The sequence below is a fragment of the Bubalus kerabau genome, chromosome 4, assembly GCF_029407905.1.
Source record: "Bubalus kerabau isolate K-KA32 ecotype Philippines breed swamp buffalo chromosome 4, PCC_UOA_SB_1v2, whole genome shotgun sequence".
Lineage (NCBI taxonomy): Eukaryota > Metazoa > Chordata > Mammalia > Artiodactyla > Bovidae > Bubalus > Bubalus kerabau.
The window spans coordinates 67,919,144-67,941,878 of record NC_073627.1 but is presented as its reverse complement, the minus strand read 5'-3'; the positions used below and the strand labels follow the sequence as shown (position 1 = coordinate 67,941,878).

Sequence of the window (22,735 nt, the reverse complement as noted above, 5' to 3'; positions counted from 1 at the left end):
ACCTGAGATTATCATCCTTGGGACTTTTCTGGAAATTTCTGAACATCACATATAATTGATATTGACCTGGTCAAACCAAAATATTTTTCTAATCACTTTGTCCAAAACTGACTTTGTATCAATTTTTTAACATGAAACTATAAAAAGAGGAGGGACTTAATAGGAATGGTTAATTTTTTTCTCAATCCTTTCAGTCCTGTATAAAAATCTTTTCAAAGAACACTTTTAAAACTCAAATGTTCAAATTGCAATACTCCTGTAACAAGTCATTGTTTGTAGTTGAGGTCAATTATATACTGCCAAGTGAAATTACTAGTGAATGAGGATTTTGAGAGATTATAGAAATAAATCAAAATATAAATCAAATTATAAAAATCTTAAGTTAAATTTAGGGTCAGCATAACCCAAGTTAACTATATAACTCATCTCTACTAGATTCTAAATATGTGTACCCCTAATCTGACCCAATATATGTGCAGAAAAAACATGGAAGGTGTGCATTCTTGATGAGAAGAATGGCTTATTTCTAGGTCCAGCAATGCTTCCATGTAGTGAAGCAAACACCCACCCATGAACTTATTATTTTATTAAAGCGTGAAATCAGAACAGAGGATGAAAGGTTCATGAAAATGTTATGCAGTTTAGCACACCTAAAAACACATAAAACTCTGAACACATGAGTGCTAAAAATACCTCTCTTCATTTTTTAACTCTTCATGGTTATAGAAAAACCCATAGCCTATTGTTGTAAGTATAACTAATAACATGTACATTTGGAGGAAAAAAAACATGACCTACCTTGTAAGCTAATTCAGTTTTAAAATTTCCTTCTTTTCAGTAACACAGTGTCTTGACTTCTTTACTCAACTTACAATACAGTTAATATAGCCAGGGACTATCCAAAAGGATACATATTCAAGTCTCAAAATCATTTATTTGCAAATAACAACAATTTGAAAAGTAGATAAGACAATGCATAAAAAATAAATACTCTATATCATCACTAATATGTAGACTTTAAAAAATAAAACAAGAAAAATATATATATATATAAACACAGAAGCAGTTCACAGATATAGAGAACAAACTAGTGATTACAGGAGGGGGGGGCAAAAAATGGGGGGTAGGGAATTAAGAGATATAGACTACCATGTAAAAAATATACACACAACGAGAATATATTGTAGAGCACAGGGAAATACGGCCATTGGTTTTTTAATAACTTTAAATGAAGCATATCTATAAAAATACTGAATCACTGTTTTGTAAGGACTGGAATGCAGAAGTAGGAAGCCAAGAGATACCTGGAGTAACAGGCAAATTTGTCCTTGGAGTACAGAATGAAGCAGGACAAAGGCTAATAGAGTTTTGCCGAGAGAATGCACTGGTCATAGCAAACACCCTCTTCCAACAACACAAGAGACGAGTCTACACGTGGACATCACCAGATGGTCAATACCAAAATCAGACTGATTATATTCTTTGCAGCTGAAGATGGAGAAGCTCTATATGGTCAGCAGAAACAAGACTGGGAGTTGACTGTGGCTCAGATCATGAACTCCTTATTGCCAAATTCAGATTTAAATTGAAGAAAATGGGGGAAACCACTAGACCATTCAGGGATGACCTAAATCAAATCCCTTATGATTATACAGTGGAAGTGAAAAATAGATTCAAGGGATTAGATCTGACAGACAGAGTGGCTGAAGAACTATGGATGGAGGTTCATGACATTGTACAGGAGACAGGGATCAAGACCATCCCCAAGAAAAAGAAATGCCAAAAAGCAAAATGGTTGTCTGAGGAGGTCTTACAAATAGTTGTGAAGAGAAGTGAAAAGCAAAGGAGAAAAGGAAAGATACACCCATTGGAATGCAAAGTTCCAAAGAATAGCAAGGAGAGATAAGAAAGCCTTCCTCAGTGATTAGTGCAAAGAAAAAGGAAAACAATAGAATGGGAAAGACTAGAGATCTCTTCAAGAGTCCCTTGGACTGCAAGGAGATCCAATTAGTCCATCCTAAAGGAGATCAGTCCTGGGTGTTCATTGGAAGGACTGACGTTGAAGCTGAAACTCCAGTACTTTGGCCACCTGATGGGAAGAACTGACTCAATGGAAAAGACCCTGATGCTGGGAAAGATTGAAGGCAGGAGGAGAAGGGGACGACCGAGGATGAGATGGTTGGATGGTATCACTGACTCACTGGACATGAGTTTGAGTAAACTCTGGGAGTTGGTGATGGACAGGGAGGCCTAGCATGCTCTAGTCCATGGGTCACAAAGAATCAAACATGACTGAGCAACTGAACTGAACATCTGAAATATAATATCATAAAAAAAAAACCTATGCTTCAATAAAAACTATATAAAACTATTTTAAAAGTTGTTTTAAAAAAAAAGCCTCATTAAAACTCTAATCAGTTTTGTTTCTATACACTAAAAATAAAACATCTGGAAAAATAAAGTATCCCATTTACAATAGCAACAAAACCAGTACAGTACCTAGAAATAAATTTAGCCAAGGAATTGAAAGCTCTGTACAATAAGAACTACAAGACTCTACTGAAAGACATCAAAGAAGACACAGCCCAATGGAGGGATATCCAGTGTTTAGGGATTAGAAGAGTTAATATCATTTAAGTATTCATACAACCACAATCCCAGTCAAAATTCCAATAGCACTTTTTACAGAAATAAACAATCCTAAAATTTATTGGAGCCATAAAAAAAAACTTGAATATAGACAGCAATCATGAGGAGAAAAAAAAAAAAGTGGGTGCATCTCATTTCCTAATAGAAATACATATGAAAATGAAAGTCGCTCAGTTGTGTCCGCTGACTCTTTGCGACCCCATGGACCATACAGTCCTAGAATTCTCCAGGCCAGAATGCTGGAGTGGGTAGTCTTTCCCTCCTCCAGGGGATCTCCCCAACCCAGAGATCGAACCCAGGTCTTCTGCATTGCGGGTGGATTCTTTACCAGCTGAGCCACAGGGGAAGCCTGAGAATACTGGCATGAGTAGTCTATTCCTTCTCCAGCAGATCTTCCTGACCCAGGAATCAAACTGGGGTCTCCTGAATTGCAGGCAGATTCTTTACCAACTTAGCTATCAGGGAAGCCCATATAGACATGCATATATGTCTCTCTCTACATATACACACACGCGTACTACAAAACTATAGTAACTAAGAAGTATAGTGAAAGTGAAAGTGAAGTCGCTGAGTCGTGTCCCCTCTTAGCGACCCCATGGACTGCAGCCTACCAGGCTCCTCCATCCATAGGATTTTCCAGGCAAGAGTACTGGAGTGGGGGTGCCATTGCCTTATCCAATGACAGTGTTAAATTAGTTAAGAAAGGATGTATTCTTATTGGGTTACTTTCCTAAGTCAATTTGTCACAGCCCATTTTTATATCTAATCATTCTATTCAACTGATTAAAAAAAAATACTTCTGAAAATCGAAAACTCAAAAGTAAAAATTTCCAATTTTGAAGTTTGCTAATAAAAACTTTCAGAAAGACTTCATAAATACCTATTAATTTCACATGTATGAATCTTATTTCCTCCATCAAATATTTGTGCTGGAATAAAACTGAAGTATGGTACAGGAATAAAAATAAACACATAGACCAATGGTATAGAAAACCCAGAATTAAACCCCTGTATATAAGGCTGTGGTGTTGGAGAAGACTCTTGAGCATCCCTTGGACTGCAAGGAGATCCAACCAGTCCATTCTGAAGGAGATCAGCCCTGGGATTTCTTTGGAAGGAATGATGCTAAAGCTGAAACTCCAGTACTTTGGCCACCTCATGCGAAGAGGTGACTCATTGGAAAAGACTCTGATGCTGGGAGGGATTGGGGGCAAGAGGAGAAGGGGATGACAGAGGATGAGATGTTTGGATGGCATCACTGACTCAATGGACGTGAGTCTGAGTGAACTCCGGGAGTTGGTGATGGACAGGGAGGCCTGGTGTGCTGCGATTCATGGGGTCGCAAAGAGTCGGACACGACTGAGCTACTGATCTGATCTGATCTGATCTGATATATGGCTGACTAATATTTGATAAAAGCCAAGACATCCATTGAGGAAACGTCCCTTCAACCAATGGTGTCAGGAAAACTGGATAAACACAGGAAGAAAAATGAAATTGCACCCTGTGTTAAACCACTCACAAAAATTAATCCTAAATGAATCAAAAACTTAAGCATGAGACATGAAAATGTAAAACTCCTAAAAGAAGAATCCTCAGTATCAGTCTTGGCAATGATTTTTTGGATATGACACCAAAAACACAAACCACAAAAGAAAATCATTTAGTAGAATTACACCAAACCTTCCTCATTGCCAAAGAAGCAATCATCTAATGTAAGAGCAACCGATGGAATAAAATATTTGCAAACCTTGTATCAGGTCAAGGGTTAATATCCAAAATATATTAACTCATACAACTCAATAACAACAACAAATCCAATTTAAAATGACAGAACTAAATAGAATTTTTTCTAAAGGAGGCATTAAAGTGGAAAACAGGTACATAAAACTGCTCAACATCACTAATCACTAAGGACAAGCAAATCTAAACCACACTAAGGTCTCATCTCTAATCTCTAAGAAAGCATGTCATCAAGAAGATGAGAGATGATAAATATTGGCAAGGATGCTGATGGGGGGTGGGGGGGGTGGGGAGGGAACACTTTTGCATTGTTAGTAAGACTGTAAACTGGCCCAACCACTATGGAAACATTACAGAGATTCCTTAAAAAATTAAAAATAGAACTATCAGCAAAAGATCCAGCAATCCCATCTCTGGGAATGTATCCAAAGGAAATTAAAAGAGAACACTGAGGAGATATCTGCATCTCCATGTTCACTGCAGCATTATTTACAATAGTCACAACATGGAAACAACCTAAATGCCCATCAACGGATGAATAAAGAAAATGTGAGATTACACACACACACACACACACACACACACACACACACACACAATGTACTTCTAATCAGCCATGAGGGAAAAAAAAATCCTCCCATTTGTAATAACATAGATGGAACTTGAAATCATTATATTAAACAACTCAGACAGGGAAAGACAAATAGTGTAGATAACCCATAAGTGTGGAATCTAAAAAGTACCAAACTCAAATGGAGAGTGGAATGGTGGTTACCAGAAGCTGAGGAATGGAGGAATAGGGGAGCTGAGTTTATGCACACAAAGTTGCAACTAGTAGGTCAGTCAATCAGTTTAGTCACTCAGTCATGTCCGACTCTTTGCAACCCCATAGGCTGCAGCATGCCAAGCTTCCCTGTCCATCAACAACTCCCGGAGCTTGCTCAGACTCATGTCCATTGAGACAGTGATGCCATCTAACCATCTCATCCTCGGTCATCCCCTTCTCCTGCCTTCAATCTTTACCAGCATCTGGGTCTTTTCCAGCAAGTCAGTTCTTTCCATCAGGTGGCCAAAATATTGGAGTTTCAGTTTCAGCATCATTCCTTCCAAAGAATATTCAGGACTTATTTCCTTGAGAACTGACTGGTTTGATCTCTTTGCAGTCCAAGGAACTCTCAAGAGTTTTTCCAATACCACAGTTCAGAAGCATCAATTCTTTGGCACTCAGCTTTCTCTATGGTCCAGCTCTCACATCCATACATAACTACTTAAAAAACCATACCTTTGACTAGACAGGCCTTTGTTGGCAAAGTAATGTCTCTGCTTTTTAGTATGCTGTCTAGGTTGGTCATAACTTTTCTTCCAAGGAGCAAGCGTCTTTTAATTTCATGGCTGCAGTCACCATCTGCAGTGATTTTGGAGCCTTAGAAAATAAAGTCTGTCACTATTTTCATTGTTTCCCCATCTATTTGCCATGAAGTGATGGGACCAGATGCCATGATCTTAGTTGTTTGAATATTGAGTTTTAAGCCAGTTTTTTCACTCTCCTCTTTTACTCTCATCAAGAGGCTCTTTAGTTCCTTTTCACTTTCTGCTGTAAGGGTGGTGTCATCTGCATATCTGATGTTATTGATATTTCTCCCGGCAATCTTGATTTCCACTTGTGCTTCATCCAGACAAGCATTTCTCATGATGTACTCTGCATATAAGTAGGTAAGTCTTAGCAACTTAATACACAGTAGAATGAAATGGCAACCCACTCCAGTACTCTTGCCTGGAAAATCCCATGGATGGAAGAGCCTGGTAGGCTACAGTCCGTGGGGTAGCAAAGAGTCGGACATGACTGAGCGACTTCACCTTACCTTACCTTACTTTACAATGACTACACACAACATAACTGTATTATAAATGTTCAACTTGCTTAGAGAATAGATCCTAACTGTTCCCATGACTAGAAGAAAGGATAATTATGTGACTTGATTAGAAGGGTTAGCTAATGCTACTGTGGCGATCATACTGCAACATAAATTATCAAATCATATGCTGCATACCTTAAATGTATACATGTTACATATTAATTATATCCAAATAAACACACACACACAGTTCTCTTTGTAGCAAGCAGCTATTACTTTTGTGAGCATCTTTATTACAAGTGCTTGTAAAATTTTATCTAAATGCATTACCTAGTAAATACACACCTAAAATAAAAAGATAAGAATAAACAACTGGCCAGTTCATTTCTGGGATAATTGGGGAAAATGTTCAATTGACAGAGACAGTTGTGCTTCACTATAAGATAACTACTGTGTTAATACTTTCAAATGCCCATAGAAACTATTCTGAAGGAAAGGGTAACTGCTAGTAAAAGTTTGCTGTTTAGAATAAATTTCTTTTTTAGCTTAAAGAGTATTTTTTAAGTAAATTATCATTTAGTTGATTGATCTCTTACAAATAATAATTTACAATTTTTAGAAAGAAATTTTCATATGATCTGAACCACTTTTAATGCAAACTTTCATCCTTATACAAATCAACATCACAAGATATAAATCCACAGAAAAGAGGATTTATCATGAAAATTCAATAGCATTGCCACTCTGCAGAAATAACAAATTCTGTTATAATTGAGGTCATAGTGCTCTCTTAATTCAAATTTAAAAGTAGCTGATGAGCAGGCAACATGAAATAAACTATAACCAAAACCATCAAATGAATGTTTCATGAATTTCTCTCAGTAAAAATAATTTAAGCATAAATAATCACTTTGTAACTTATCATATTGTCCAAAATGAAAGTGTTAGTCTCTCAGTCATGTTCTATTCTTTGCAACCTAGTGCATTGTTGCCCTAGGCTCCTCTGTCCATGAGATTTTTCCAGGCAAGAATAATGGAGTGGGTTGCCATTCCCTTCTCCAGGGGATCTTCTCAACCCAGGGACTGAACCCTATATTGTCCAAAGATATACTTTATTATTTGGCATATTTTATCTCAAGTTTCCCTTCATAAAAGAATAATAAAAATAAATAAAATCATAAAGTGAAAGTGAAGTCGCTCAGTCGTGTCCGACTCTTTGCAACAAACCTCAATTAAATAGTTGTGAGACCAGCAGGGGGAGTTCTCACTCCCTGTAACACAGCAGAACCCAAGAGGAAGGGGAAAATGACTCCTCTTCTTTCCTGGCAAGGACTCAGCCCTGAAAAGCCATGGACTCTGTTTACTATAGCCCTTTCGACTCCCTCTTCCTCCCTATAAAAGTTCTCCTTCCCTCTGCTGTGGGGAGACTTGCATGGAGCTCACCATAGTTGCAGACCCCCAAACTCCAGTTCTCTGCTGATCCTGAATAAACCCATCAGTCAACACCTCTCATGGTTCACCGTTTTAAGTGATACCTTCCTAATAAAACCACAGGTGCCTTAAAAGCAAGACTTGGGGAGGTTGTTCCTGGCAGCTAAGGCAAAGTTGAGAGGTGGGTAGTGTAAACTTGAGGGTGCCCTGGGCATGAGACCAGCAGCCACTGTGCAAGTCCAGCTGCCTCTGTGTTGTGGGCATGATGGGTCCTGATGAGTTTCTGTGTTCCACAGGCTTCCAGGGCATCTGAGAGCTGTCTACCACCCTGACAACCAGCTTATTTCCTGCTTTATCAGTCAACCTTTCTACTATTGGCAAAGAACTCTGATAAGGTAGAAATAATGACAGAACAAAAATGCAGCCTTTCCAGTTACCAGTCATTTAATAGTGCGAATCAGGAGTTTAACTCCAAGAGGCTGTTCTAAAGTTTGGGCTATGGTAAGCTGGGGTAATTATAGACTGATTTTACTCATGGTGTTCTTGAAAACAAACATCCATTAAACATTCTCAGTGGAACAGAAAAAAAAATCATATTTTCACATTATAAATCACTATTTTTCAGGTGAAGATGCTGAATTATTTAACATCAGTTTACTTAAAGAGTTACTGAATATGAAATTTCAATCACTATTTTTTCATGCATGACATAGAAATACTACTGTCACTTGGAAGTCTAATAAACTTAATTTATCTTTTCAAAGAACTGCAGTCTCAAAAAATGAGAACACCATTAAAGATTACTTTTTTATATGGAAATAGCCATTATAAGGTTATTTTCAATCTAAAAGTTCTAAAATTGCAAGAAACCAATGAAAACCTTCTGGATCAGCATGGGAAAATGCATTCCAGAATTTTTGCATGCAGTTACAGAAGGCTTAGTAGGGAAGGGAGAGTGCATGAGGTTAGTCTTGTGATCTAGGCATAAATTCTCCAGAAGAAGAGGGGTAAGCATGTGGCAGCCCGCTCACCAACTCTGGTATAACAAAACCCTTACTTGATGTAGACAGTCTCACCCAGGTTCTCTCTAAGTAACATGCAATGAATGAAAACTAAAATAAGGCCCACACCAGCCATGGTAGAAGCCAGAGATTGGCACAGAATTGGCTTGAAATGAAAGAAAAATACAGAATGCATTTGCCTGACTACAGTGCTTCTCTAGGGTTTGCACAATACAGACTAGAATTAAAGATGTAAAAGTTGAACCATAAAGAAGGCTGAGCACCAAAGAATTGATGCTTTTGAACCGTGGTGCTGAAGAAGACTCTTGAGAGTCCCTTGGACAGCAAAGAGACCAAACCAGTCAATCCTAAGGGAAATCAACTGTGAATATTCATTGGAAGGACTGATGATGAAGCTCCAATACTTTGACCACCTGATGTGAACAGCCAACTCATTGGAAAAGACCCTGATGCTGGGAAAGATTGAAGACAGGAGGAGAAGGGGACGACAGAGGATGAGATGGTTGGATGGCATCACCAACTCAATGGGCATGAGTTTGAGCAAGCTCTGGGAGATGGTGAATGACTGGGAAGTTTGCACACCATGGGGTTGCAAAGAGTGGGATGAGACTGAACAAGAACAACAAAGAATTAGAGACCTAAACCACATTGGAGCCATTTATGTGTTATTTATATCCATTGCCTTGTGCTTAAACATTGCTTAAATCTATTTACTTTGCATTCTACATGTGATTTCAAACAACTCCTAAATAAGGAAATCCCTTTGGATATTAGTTAAGAGAAACATGTATATGGAATCTAGAAAAATGGTACAGATGAAACTATTTGCAGGGCAAGAATTTCTGTAATGTAGGAAACATTTCTGAAATTTCAAAAGAAGATACAACTTTTCTGATTCATGACTTCTTTGAATTTTGTGAGTTTTTTTTTTTAACTTTCTTTCACTTTTAATATTAATAAAGGATGTTTGGATTTGTAGGATAGACTCTTAAAATATATTACCCATACTAAAACATCCAAAGTAATGTACAGATCAAGGATAAATATAATATTTAAAATTAGACACTGAAAAGCCTCATTTATAGCAATATAAGATTTAATTTCATGAAAATAAATGTGTGGGATTGAATTATGCAAAGCATGAAAGTTTGCATGAGATGGTAATACAGTGAAGACATCAGGAAATGTGTGAAGACAGCTCCAGAGAGGGAGTGTAGTACCTGAAGTGGCTCTAGCCTTTCTAGGCATTTTCCAAGCCCAGTGAACTTTCAAAATAGATTTTCTGATATCCCATGACTCAAGGACAGAAAAGTAAACACAGCATTACCACCCACTTTGCGAGAGTCTATAAGAGGATAATCGTCATGGTGGAAGGGATAATTATCATTAAATCTGCGCCCCCCCCCACCCAGAAGTCTATAATAAACTGTAATTTTATAATAAAGCATGAAACCAAGCTTCATCCTCAATGGAAGGGGGAAAACTTCCCTCGAGAATGTGAAACCACTAGCCACCCAACCCATGGGTTTTTAGCCTAATTCATTCCTGAGTTAGATTAAAAAGAAGTTTAAGAATTATGTTCCAAGCATTCTTGGATTGGGGATATTCATACTTCCTCAATGAGCCCACCTTTGCCTCAATTTTCAAAGCATTTCCACAGATCCAAGAAAACTACATCCCTTATTTCCAAAATTGATTAAATGTAAAGCTGTGATGGTAATTTTTATGTGTCGCCTTGACCATAGGATGCCCAGATCTGTGGTCAAGCTGTGTTCTGGTGTGTCTGTGAGTGGTGTGCTGGATGAGACTGAATGGGTGCCCAGAGGGAAGTAGGTTGTCCTCATCCATATGGATGGGCCTCTTCCAGTCAGCTGAAGGCCTGAACAAAACAAAAAGGTGGACCCTTCCACCAGTAACAAGCAATTCCTCCTGCCTGAGAGCTCGATCTAGTCACTGGTCTTCTCCTGCATCCAGACTAGAATTGGAACTTCAGCATCCTTGGGTCCCCAGCCTGCTGGCTTTCAGACTGGAACATATACCATTGACTTAGACTGAACCACACTATAAGCTCTCTTCCCAGGTCTCCAGCCTGACAACTGAAGACTTAAAAATCAAGCAAAATGGAGACCAGATGTGAAATTTCCTAAGCAGATAAGCCAGGGTAGTCCACTAGCAAAATTTAACTTAGATTATTATGCAAAACAAGCGAAACTTCAAGTGACAATAACAGCTGACTTCCTGAAAATACCTACTGACCAACTACAAAATTTCTCCCAACCAACATACAAAGTTCAAAATAGAATGAGAAAAAGAAATAATTAACAACTTCAAACAATGAAGGAAGTGAACAAAAATAAACATGATAAAGATGACATGAAGGCAAAATATAAATAAATAGGAGTTAATCAGTATCTGTTAGAAATTGAGAGTAAATGAACTGATTTTCAATTTCCAAAACAAGGACAAATGCTGAACAGATTGTAAAAGCAACAAACCTTGAATCCATAAGCAGGGGGTGATACCAGGGAAGCCCCCCAAGACTGGAGAGGCAGACGGTGGATCATGGGGAGCCATGTCTGCCCTGAACAGAAATTACTGCAGAAACCAGGCCAGAAAGGAAAGCCCGAAACCCACAGATAAAGCGCTGGAGGCTGCATGTGGACAAGCCTGAGGGATAAAAACTCCACAGGAAACAGTCCTGGGAGCCCCCACAGTCTTTCACAGTAAATACTGCAGGAAAACTTCCTCTTGCTTCTAGCAGGGGCAGGAGCAAAGAAAGCATCTTGGAAGATAGCAGAGCGCTCTTCCTCTTAATAGGATGAGACCTCAGGTGAAACTAGTTGACCTGAACCTACTCAGGTGAGGACAAATAGAGCCTAACTGACCTGCATGCACGCTCAATCGCTCAGCTGTGTCTGACTCTCTGCAACCCCATGGACAGTAGCTCGCCAGGCTCCTCAGTCCATGAGGATTCTCCAGGCAAGAATAGTGGTTGGAGCGGTTTGCCATTTTCTCCTCTAGGGGATCTTCCTGACCCAGGGATCGAATCTCCATCTCCTGCATTGACAGAAGGGCTCTTTACCACCTGAGCCACCCAGGAAGCCCTAACCTGAGGAGAGGGCCACTCCAGCCATCCTTTCAAACACCAACCACAATTCAGGAATTTCAGAGGATAACAAGTGAGGACAAATGTGCCCCAAACCAAGAATTATCATTTTCAAATGATAGAAAATCAAAGAAATCCTGGAAGAAGAGGGGGAAAGGGGGAAATACCTTAACTTTAGAGTAACAAAAATAAGAACTATACAGCTACTCGGAAACCATGCAAGTGAGGAAAGAGTGGGGGAAAAACGTTTAAACTGCTGGAAAAAAGAAATAAAACAACTAATCCAGAATACCGTATTCTGCAAAATAAACCTTCAAAAGTAAAGAAAGAGTCCTTCTAGACCAACAAAAATTAGAGAATGTGTTGCCAGTACACCTACCTTGTAAGAAATGCTGGAAGATACTGAGATAAGTAAAAAAATTACATATATTAATACATATACTCAGAATAATATAGGTCAGAAATGTAGATCTGCATAAAGCATAAGCTTTAAAGAAGGAATAGGTGAAGACAAAGTAATTACTTTTATTTTTCTTATTCTTAATTGATCTAACAGATAACAGATTGTTAAAAATAATAATAGGAATGTTGTATCTGATTACATATGCTTTTATATATATACATATATATGATTATGTATGCTGATATACAAGTAAAAGGAATAATATCGATAATACAGGAAACAGGAAAGAAGAATTAGTATTATTTTCTTATTACAAAGTTCTTACACTACCGGTGATGTAGTGTTATCTGAAAGTGGACTTGGAATACTGGCAAAAACTAGCACAATCACTAAATACTGTAAAAATCAAATAAACCAGCAAAAACACAAAGAAGTATAACTGACATTCTAGGAAAGGAGAGAATATAGAGTTATATAAAATGCTCAATTAAAAGTATAAACAGCAGAAAAAATGGAAAAAAATAGGAAGGAACAAGAGCTACAAGTAGAAAACAATAATATTGTATGTATTAACCCAATTATATTAGTAATCACTTTGAACATCAGTTATCTAGCTACACCAATTAAAAGTCAGAGATTGTCAGAGTAGATCAGAAAGCAAGACTCAACTATATGTTGCCTACAAGAAACCCACTTTAAGCAAAAACACATACGAATTAAAAATAAACGGAGAAAAATATACCATGATAACACTAATCAAAAGAGAGAATTTCAGACAGAAAAGACTTCAAAGCAAGGAAATTATCACAAATAAAGAAGGGCATTCCAGAGTTTCCTGAAAAAGCTACGTCATGTATATCATTCCAGCTATATGAGATTCTGGCAAAGACAAAACTATGACTGCAGCAGAAACATCAGTGATTGCCAGGAACTGGAGGGAGGGAAAGCCGAATAGGCAGAGCAAAGAGGATTTTCAGGGCAGCGAAAATACTCTAGATGATACTACAGCGCTGAGTATTGAGCATTACACATTTGTCCAAACCCGTGAGATATACACACCAGGTGAGCCCTCATGTAAACTCTGGACTTTGGGTGAGGCTGTGTCAGTGTCAGTTCATCACCATAACAAATGTATCATCTGGTGGGAAAGCTGATAACGGGGGAGGCTAGGCATTTGTGGGACAGTGTGTATGGGAAGTCTCTGCATCTTCCCAAATTCTCCCTGAAACACAGCTGTTAATTATTTTAACAAATGTTTTAAAAGGTAAATGAACTTAGTTTAAAAAAAAAAAAATTCAGCTACGATTGAAAAAACATAAACCCAGCTGAACTCTGTTTTATATATTATATATATATATATAATTTATATATAGAGATGCTAGATGCTATATATGTATAGAATTAGTTGTGTTTTAATAAAAACAAAAAATGGTAGAAATACAGAAAGAAATATATAGATCCAAAATCTGATAAAAATTACTAGGACTGTAAAAGTTTACAGAATATATTTAAAATGGTTTCACAAAGTAGGCAGACAAAAGGTATTAACAAGTATTAATAGGAAAAAGGAATGACTTAGATGCATATAAGGATTCATTCACTTTGATAGAAATAAAGGAAATGCAAAATAAAACAATAATCACTGATCATTTTATACTGACTGTAAAAAAAAAATCCAGTTAACATTATATGAAGCAACTACAACTTTCATATGCTGCTCCTGCTGCAGACCAATCACGCTGAGAAACATTTGCATTATAAAGGAGAGCTGGACATGTCCACAGTTCACAGTTTAGCATCTCATCTCCTGGGTAGAGGCCCTAGAGAAAATGGTTCACACTGTACCCATGAAGACATGAGAGGTATTTTTATGACAACATCAGTCAGAATGGCAAAACCTGGAAACCGCTGAAAAAACAACCAAAACTGAAGCGGGTAAATAACATGGAATCCATGTATTCGATGAAATACTATACAGCAGTGAATAAATTTGATAACAGGCTTAAGCATTCACATGGATTAAACTAAAAAACTAGTGGTCAACGAAGTGACTTATAAGAAGACTTACACTATGACTTCTATATAATGTTTAAAATATACAGATTCAAATAATACTTGGTTAAGACTGAGTAGAGATTCATAAAGATGGCAAAAACTAACATGGAAAGCAAAAGAATGATCAGTATAAAATAAAAAGGGATTTACTTTGGGAAAGAGCAAGGGAGATTTAACAGGCTGCTCAGATGAGGTAAAGTTCTATTTCTTAGCCCAGGTGTTGGGAACATAGGTGCTCATCATATTATTTTTCCTTAACTGTAATGTATATTTTCATATACTCCTGTAATCTTGTACTATATCTCACATACTGGAAAACCAATAAACTGCTGAAGTAATTGCAATTGAAGATATTTTAAAGATCAGACAACACTGAAAGTCTTTTTTACTCTTTAGAGAAAATATCAAAATGTATTCTTTTCATAAGGAATTTATGAAGTGCAAGAGAGTACGGAACCAAGGAAAAATAATTATTCCTTTTTCATAGTAATTAAATCCAAACTAGAATATTTCAACCACGAATCAGCTGAACAGACTATCTGGGGGGGGTGGGGAAGAATATTTTCACCCTCAGGATTCCTCACTCTTGATGAAATATTAATGCTTTCTCCTGCAGGGTGTTAGAAAGAAGGTCAAACACTTCAAGATTAACAGAGTAGTTTAACCTGTGCTAGAGGGGCTTCTTAAACAGAGCTTATCTGTGGTGAGAAAGTGACAGATTTTTCTGGAACTGTTTCAAAACTGTCAACTTACCAACCATAATTGGCCACATAATGAACTTCTCACTGCTGTCAAATGCTTGAGAAAAAGAAATTTTTTCTCTCTTGAAAAGCAAATAAACCTGTGGCAAAAGTAGTAAATAGCTACAATAATTACATTATGAGTAGAATGCTGTTTTTAAATTACCATTTTATCTGGTTACTAAATTCTTCTTTGTATCTCATCACCAGAGGATATGAGGATTTGGGAAGATTAGCTTGTTTTACATAGAAAACTATCATTAGAGAATAAGTCAATTATAACTTGAAAGTAAGAAGCATTTTCCTAAGAGGATGAAGTCTGTAACACATTGAGCTAGCCACATCCTCTGGGGCAATGACAGCACAATCTTTCAGTAAGCGCTACAAGGCAATGATCTGCCCTTAGCTTGTACATACACCCGAAGCTAGTTGTAAAAAAGAATCATAAAATTAAAAATAATAATGTTAATGCAATTCAGTTGCTTATTTTCAAAATAGTCTAACAGTAATTTGGTACAAAACGTAATTGCTGTTAATTTTAGAGGTGATAAATCATTTATTTTACATTAAAATTAGTATGGCTATATGTTTCAAGTTAATCCATTGAGTTCAGAGCTGTATTACAGTATTTGTGACTAAAGCTTGGCTTTTGAATTTTAATCTACTGTAATCATAAGTGTTTTTTCAACCTTTGCAAGATAACCTTGCATTTAAGATCAATAAGCAAATCTACAATTTCCTTTATTTACATAGGGAACTGAAAAGTAAATAGATTTAAAATATGCAAGACTCATATTTGCATTTTATTATTCATGACCTCAAAGGTATGATCTTGACTTGCAATCAGACCAACCCAAGGAACAAGGACATAAGGTAGACCAGGAGTCTGAATTCCAAGAGAAAAGATTACAACAGGAGGAGACGCATCTCATTATTAAAGTCAGATTTCTAGTAAATTTATTTTTTTACATCTTTTGCTCAAAAATTGTTATCTGATATTATTTAAAGGAAATAAAAATGAATCCACATGTCTTCAACAAACACATACAGGCAGCCTACCTAGCACCAGGCACTGCCCTAAGAACTGATGAAATCCTTGACTTCAGAGAGCTAATGTTTTAGACAGAGGAGATGGACCCAAGGAGGAAAGACTCAGCAAATAAATATTCAGCAAATAAAAAGGTAACAAATGTACAATCAGTGAAGTGATTGTAAGTGCTCTAGACAAGCTTGGAACCTGGCAAACCAGGGCTGCTGGGATCCAGGGGCAGGCTCCTCTATGTGTGGTGGTTAGGACATGTCTCTTTCCTGGTGACATTCAAACAGAGACGGATAGGAGCTGGTAAGCCTACTGAATAGAGGAGGAAAGTTTTCCAGACAAAGATAAAAGCAAGATCAAAGGTATTTAAGTAGGAAAGAGCTTAGCATATTTTAGGAAACTACAAAGAGGCCAGAGTGATGGAGACCAGTGAGTGGGGCTAGGAGATAAGAAGATGGCCAACGAGATATCACCTCATGCCAGTCAGAACGGCCATCATCAAAAGCCTACAAATGATAAATGTTGGAGAAGTGTGGAGAAAAGGGAACCCTCCTGCACTCTAGCTAGGAATGTAAATTGGTGCAGCCACTACGGAGAACAGTATGGAAGTTTCTTAAAAAACTAAAAATAGAGCTACTGATGACCCATTAATCCCACTCTCAGGCATATAGCTGGAGAAAATCATAATTTGAAAAGATATATGCAGATCAATGTTAACAGCACCACTATTTACAATGGCCAAGATATGGAAGCAACCTAAATGTCCATCAACAGTGGAATGGATAAAAGAGATGTGGTACATATGTACAATTGAATATTATTCAGCCATAAAAATATTAAAATAATGCCATTTGCATCAACATGGATGTACCTATAGGTTATCATACTAAGTGAAGTCAGCCAGACAAGATATTGCATGATATTGCTTATATGCAGAATCTCAAAAAATGATACAAGTGAACTTAATTACAAAATGGAAACAGACTCACAGACATAACTGGTTACCAAACAGGAAAGGTAGGGAAAAGGATAGTTAGGGAGTTTGGGATGGACATGCACACACTGCTAGATTTAAAATGGATAACAAACAAGCACCTATATGCAGCACGTGGAATTCTGCTCAATATTCTGTAATAACCTAAATGGGAAAACATTTGAAAAAGAATAAGTATATGTATAACTGAATCACTTTGTTGTACAGTGGAACCAAATGCATTATTAATCAATTATGCTCCAATATAAAATAATAATTTGATTAGTAATAAAATGAATAAATAAAATAAACATATTGTGAATATGGCCTGCAAAGTCCTTATAAGGACTGATGTCCTTATAAGGCTATGATCATCACTTTTGTTTGTGCCCTAAGGGGAACAGGAAACACAGGCACATAAGTTCAGTTCAGTTCAGTCACTCAGTCATGACTGACTCTTTGTGACCCCAAGGATGCAGCACGCCAGGCTTCCCTATCCATCACCGACTCCCAGGTTCGCTCAAACTCATGTCCATTGAGTCAAAGATTCTATTCAACCATCTCATCCTCTGTTGTCCCCTTCTTCTACTGCCTTCAATCTTTTCCAGCATCAGGGTCTTTTATAATAAGTCAGTTTTTCACATCAAGTAGCCAAAGTATTGGAGCTTCAGCTTCAGCATCAGTCCTTCCAATGAATATTCACGACTGATATCCTTTAGGATTGACTGGTTGGCTCTCCTTACAGTCCAAAAGACTCTCAAGAGTCTTCTCCAACACCACAGTTCAAAAGCATCAATTCTTCAGTGCTCAGGTTTCTTTATAGTCCAATTCTCACATCCATACATGACCACTGGGAAAACCATAGCTTTGACTAGATGGACCTTTGTTGGCAAAGTAAAGTCTCCACTTTCTAAAATGCTGTCTGGGTTGGTCATAGCTGTTATTCCAAGGAGCAAGCATCTTTTAATTTTATGACTGCAGTCACCATCTGCAGTGATTTTGGAATCCAAAAAGATAGTCTCTCACAGTTTCCATTGTTTTCCCATCTATTTGCCATGAAGTGATGGGACCAGATGCCATGATCTTAGTGTTCTGAATATTGAGTTTTAAGCCAACTTTTTCACTCTCCTCTTTCACTCTCATCAGGAGGCTCTTTAGTTCTTTGCTTTCTGCCACAAAGGTGGCGTCATCTGTGTATCTGAGGTTATTGATATTTCTCCAGGCAATCTTGATTCCAGCCTGGCATTTTGCATGATGTACTCCGCCTATAACTTAAATAAGCAGGGTGACAATATACAGCCTTGACATATCCTATTCCCAATCTACAACCAGTCTGTTGTTCCATGTCTGGTTCTAACTGTTGCTTCTTGACCTGCATACAGATTTCTCAGGAGGCAGGAAAGGTGGTCTGATATTCCCATCTCTTTCAGAATTTTCCACAGTTTGTTGTGATGCACACAGTCAAAGGCTTTGGAATGCTCAATAAAGCAGAAGTAGATGTTTCTCTGGAACACTTGTTTTTTCGATGATCCAATGGATGTTGGCAATTTGATCTCTGGTTGCTCTGCCTTGTCTAAATCCAGCTTGAACATTTGGAAGTTCACGGCTCATGTGTTGAGTGTTTAAGCATCTCCTGCAGAGTGGAAAATCCCATGGACGGAGGAGCCTGGTAGGCTGCAGTCCATGGGGTCGCTAAGAGTCAGACACGACTGAGCGACTTCACTTTCACTTTTCACTTTCATGCATTGGAGAAGGAAATGGCAACCCACTCCAGTGTTCTTGCCTGGAGAATCCCAGGGATGGGGGAGCCTGGTGGGCTGCCGTCTATGGGGTCGCACAGAGTCGGAGACGACTGAAGCGACTTAGAAGCAGCAGCAGAGTTGTGGGTCAGCAGTAACCTGCTGCAGGGGCAGGGGCTCTGGGTGCAGCAGACTTGGATATGGCATAAGTCCTGTTGAAGGAGGTCACCATTAACCCCACCATAAAGCCTCCAAGCAGATGACCCACAAACTGCAGAACAATTATATCAAATAAATTCTCACACTGTTAAGAAAGTTCTAGGACCCACAACAGATATACCAACCTGAGGATCTGGCAAAGGGACTGAGAACCCCCACGAAACTTGACTTTGAAGGCCAGCGGGATTTGATTACAGGACTTACACAGGGCTCCCCAGTCTCAAACAGACTCTTGGAGGACAAAATAAAACCTTGTGTGCACCAGGACCCAGGAGAAAGGAGCAGAAACTCCACAAGAGACTGACCCAGACTTGTCTGTGAGTGTCCAGGAGTCTCCAGCAGAAGTGTGGGTTTGTGGCGGCCTGCTGCAGTGTTGGGGCCAAGGAGTATGGCAGTGCTTGCATGGAACCTTTTGAAGGAGGCCACTGTCTTCATTACCTCCACCATAGTTTGGTCCCAGGTCAAACAACAGGGAGGGAACACAGCCCCACCCATCAACAGAAAATTGGATTAAAGATTTATTGAGCATGGCCCACCCATCAGGACCAGACCCAGTTTCCCCCACAGTCAGTCAATTCCATCAGGAAGCTTCCACAAAAGTTTCCAAACCTCTTATGCTTATCCATCAGAGGGCAGACAGAACAAAATCACAATCACAGAAAACTAATCAAACTGATCACATGGACCACAGCCTTATTTAACTCAATAAAACTATTAGCCATGCCTTGTAGGGCCACCCAGACAGACAGGTCATGGTGGGGAGTTCTGACAAAATGTAGTCCACTAGAGAAGGGAATGGCAAAGCACTTCAGTATTCTTGCCTTAAGAACCCCAATGAACAGTATGAAAAGGCAAAAAGATAGGACACTGAAAGATTAACTCCCCAGGTTGGTAGGTGCCCAATATGCTACTGGAGAAGAGTGGAGCAATAACTCCAGAAAGAATGAAGAGACAGAGCCAAAGTGAAAACAATGCCCAGGTGTGGATGTGACTAGTGATGGAAGTAAAGTCCGATGCTGTAAAGAGAACTATTGCATAGGAATCTGGAATGTTAGGTCCATGAATCAAGGTCAATTGGAAGTAGTCAAACAGGAGGTGGCCAGAGTGGACATCGACATTTTAGGAATCAGCGCACTAAAATGGACTGGAATGGGTGACTTTTATTCAGATGACCATTATATCTACTACTGTGGGCAAGAATCCCTTAGAAGAAATGGAGTAACCCTCATAGGTGGACAAAAGAATCAGAAATGCAGTACTTGGATGCAATCTCAAAAATGACAGAAAGATCTCTGTTCGCTTCCAAGGCAAACCATTCAAAATCACAGTAATCCAAGTCAATGCCCCAACCAGTAATGCTGAAGAAGCTGAAGCTGAACAGTTCTATGAAGACCTACAAGACCTTCTAGAGCTAAAACCCCAAAAGATGACCTTTTCATTGTAGGAGACTGGAATGCAAAAGTAGGAAGTCAAGAAACACCTGGAGTAACAGGCAAATTTGGCCTTGGAGTACAGAATGAAGCAGAGCAAAGGCTAACAGAGTTTTGTCAAGAGAACGCACTGGTCATAGCAAACACCCTCTTCCAACAACACAAGAGACAACTCTACACATAGACATCACCTGATGGTCAACACCAAAATCTGATTATATTCTTACAGCCAAAGATGGAGAGCTCTACATAGTCAGCAAAAACAAGACTGGGAGCTGACTGTGGCTCAAATCATGAACTCCTCATTGCCAAATTCAGACTTAAACTAAAGAAAATAGGGGAAAACCACTAGAAAAATGAGGTATTACCTAAATAATGTCCCTTATGATTATACAGTGTGTTAGTTGCTTCAGTCGTGTCCAACCCTTTGCGACCCCATGGACTGTAGCCCATCGGGCTCTTCTGTCCTTAATTCTCCAGGCAAGAATACTGGAGTGGATAACCATTACCTTTTCTAGGGGATCTTCCCAACCCAGGGATCACACCTGGGTCACCTACATTGAAGGTGGATTCTTTACCAGTTGAGGTACCCGGAAACAAGGGAAGATATTACTTTGCAATATCTAATGATAAATGCTGTGCTCAACACTGCCTGGATAATTTCTTAGTAGAAAGTGTATCACCTCATTAAGCAGGCCAGTCTATCACCACCATTTGATACCAACAAAGAAATAAATAAAACAGGGTGTTGGAGTGTCTTACTTTCTTCCCAATATATATTGTCCACAAGTGTGGAACACACTGGCACCCCCTGGTTTTCCTCTGGGCTACACAAAGCCTTTTTCAGCTCATCACTAGACAGAGGAGGTAAAGTGAGATATTAAAGATCCCTTCACTTTCTTTCTAGAACAAGTCTAAAACAGGGGGCTCCCTGCTTTAGACGTCTTTTTTTGCACCAGTGACATCCACCTCAAAGTTAAGAGAGCCCCAAATATCTAAAAACCCCAAAGGAAACTTTTCCCCAAGTTAAGGTCAGGGTCCCTTTGATGTTCCTGCATTCAGACTTTGTATGTTCCTACACTGAACTGTTTCTTCTTCCAAATTTTGAAGTTATTTCTTACTTTAAGTTCAGTTCAGCCGCTCAGTTGTGCCTGACTCTTTGCGACCCCATGAACCACAGCATGCCAGGCCTCCCTGTCCATCACCAACTCCCAGAGTTTACTCAAACTCATGTCCATTGAGTCAGTGATGCCATCCAACCATCTCATCCTCTGTCGTCCCCTTCTCCTCCTGTTCTCAATCTTTCCCAGCATCACAATCTTTTCAAATATGTCAGTTCTTCGCATCAGGTAGCCAAAGTATTGGAGTTTCAGCTTCAACATCAGTCCTTCCAATGAATATTCAGGGTTGATTTCCATCAGGATGGACTGGTTGGATCCCGTTGCAGTCCAAGGGACTCTCAAGAGTCTTCTCCAACACCACCGTTCAAAAGAATCAAGTCTTCGGTGCTCAGCTTTCTTTATAGTCCAACTCTCACATCTGTACATGACCACTGGAAAAACCATAGCCTTGACTAGACGGACCTTTGTTGACAAAATAATGTCTCTGCTTTTTAATATGCTATCTAGGTTGGTCATAACTTGCCTTCCAAGGTGTAAGCATTTCTTAATTTCATGGCTGCAATCACCATCTGCCGTGCTTTTGGAGCCCCCAAAAATAAAGTCTGTCAGTGTTTCCATTGTTTCCCCATCTATTTGCCATGAAGTGATGGGACCAGATGCCATGATCTCAATTTTCTGAATGTTGAGCTTTAAGCCAACTTTTTCACTCTCCTCTTTTACTTTCATCAAGATGCTCTTTAGTTCTTCTTCACTTTCTGCCATAAGGGTGGTGTCATCTTCATATCTGAGTTTATTGCTGTTTCTCCCAGCAATTTTGATTCCAGCACGTGCTTCTTCCAGCCCAGTGTTTCTCATAATGTACTCTGCATATAAGTTAAATAAGCAGGGTGACAATATACAGCCTTGACGTACTCCTTTTCCTATTTTGAACCAGGAGGAAGAAAAAAACGTGCCACTTTCTCCAGGTCTTTTCTGGACTATATTGGATTTGGATTCACCTTTGCCACCACGGTCCAGCCTGTGCCTCTTTCTCATGTCAGGACCTTAGCTCCCTTACCAACTGATGACTTACACGCGGCTTCCCTGGGAAGGTGGAGGTGATACCCGTGGCAACTGAGGGCCCAGGGAGGAGGCAGGAAGCCGCCTCCAGGATCGCACACACCAGCCTGGACACTGGTACATCTAAGATCTCCCTGTTCAGGGCTGCAA

The 22,735-nt window shown here is 38.9% G+C and overlaps 1 long non-coding RNA gene across 1 annotated transcript; it reads right to left on the bottom strand.

Moving 5' to 3' along the window:
• Positions 1-914: 914 nt before the first annotated feature.
• Positions 915-11,485, bottom strand: LOC129649799 (uncharacterized). The gene is made up of 2 exons (XR_008713281.1): positions 11,197-11,485; positions 915-6,091 (listed from the first exon to the last, which is right to left on the bottom strand). It is a non-coding gene; the product is annotated as an uncharacterized LOC129649799 (long non-coding RNA).
• Positions 11,486-22,735: the final 11,250 nt, after the last annotated feature.